The sequence below is a fragment of the Triticum aestivum genome, unplaced genomic scaffold, assembly GCF_018294505.1.
Source record: "Triticum aestivum cultivar Chinese Spring unplaced genomic scaffold, IWGSC CS RefSeq v2.1 scaffold113953, whole genome shotgun sequence".
NCBI classification, from domain to species: domain Eukaryota; kingdom Viridiplantae; phylum Streptophyta; class Magnoliopsida; order Poales; family Poaceae; genus Triticum; species Triticum aestivum.
Window position 1 is genome coordinate 1 of NW_025295439.1, and position 998 is coordinate 998.

Here is a 998-nt window from a genome sequence, read left to right on the forward strand (position 1 = left end):
CTTGGGCGAGAGTAGTACTAGGATGGGTGACCTCCTGGGAAGTCCTCGTGTTGCATTCCCTTTTTAATTTTTTTCGCGCCGCTTGCAAAACAAAACGCACGTGTAAGTAATATATTTACCGTGTTTTATTATTTTGCACGAGTGCGGTAAGTCATAGCTGGGTGCTCACGATTCACGGGTCCAGCGTCGGCGTTGTGGCGCGGCAAGCGTGCACTGGTGCGGTTGAGAGGTAGGGGTGGAAACCGCGTTAAACTCGTCTCCGTAGTTGAGAGGGAGCGGCCAAAGCAATGTGCAATCGTCTGTGTAGTGGAGCTGGGAGGGGCAAGGATAAGGGACGAAGACCGGGGTAACATGTCGGATGCGATCATACCAGCACTAAAGCACCGGATCCCATCAGAACTCTGAAGTTAAGCGTGCTTGGGCGAGAGTAGTACTAGGATGGGTGACCTCCTGGGAAGTCCTCGTGTTGCATTCCCTTTTTAATTTTTTTCGCGCCGCTTGCAAAACAAAACGCACGTGTAAGTAATATATTTACCGTGTTTTATTATTTTGCAGGATGGGTGACCTCCTGGGAAGTCCTCGTGTTGCATTCCCTTTTTAATTTTTTTCGCGCCGCTTGCAAAACAAAACGCACGTGTAAGTAATATATTTACCGTGTTTTATTATTTTGCACGAGTGCGGTAAGTCATAGCTGGGTGCTCACGATTCACGGGTCCAGCGTCGGCGTTGTGGCGCGGCAAGCGTGCACTAGTGCGGTTGAGAGGGAGGGGTGGAAACCGCGTTAAACTCGTCTCCGTAGTTGAGAGGGAGCGGCCAAAGCAATGTGCAATCGTCTTTGTAGTGGAGCTGGGAGGGGCAAGGATAAGGGACGAAGACCGGGGTAACATGTCGGATGCGATCATACCAGCACTAAAGCACCGGATCCCATCAGAACTCCGAAGTTAAGCGTGCTTGGGCGAGAGTAGTACTAGGATGGGTGACCTCCTGGGAAGTCCTCG

General features: G+C 51.1%; 1 non-coding gene and 1 pseudogene across 1 annotated transcript; both read left to right on the plus strand.

The window, feature by feature from the left end:
- Positions 1 to 356: 356 nt before the first annotated feature.
- Positions 357 to 475, plus strand: LOC123179034 (5S ribosomal RNA). Its single transcript, XR_006490054.1, has one exon. It is a non-coding gene; the product is annotated as a 5S ribosomal RNA (ribosomal RNA).
- A 415-nt stretch (positions 476 to 890) lies between these two features.
- On the plus strand, positions 891 to 998 carry LOC123179035 (uncharacterized; annotated as a pseudogene).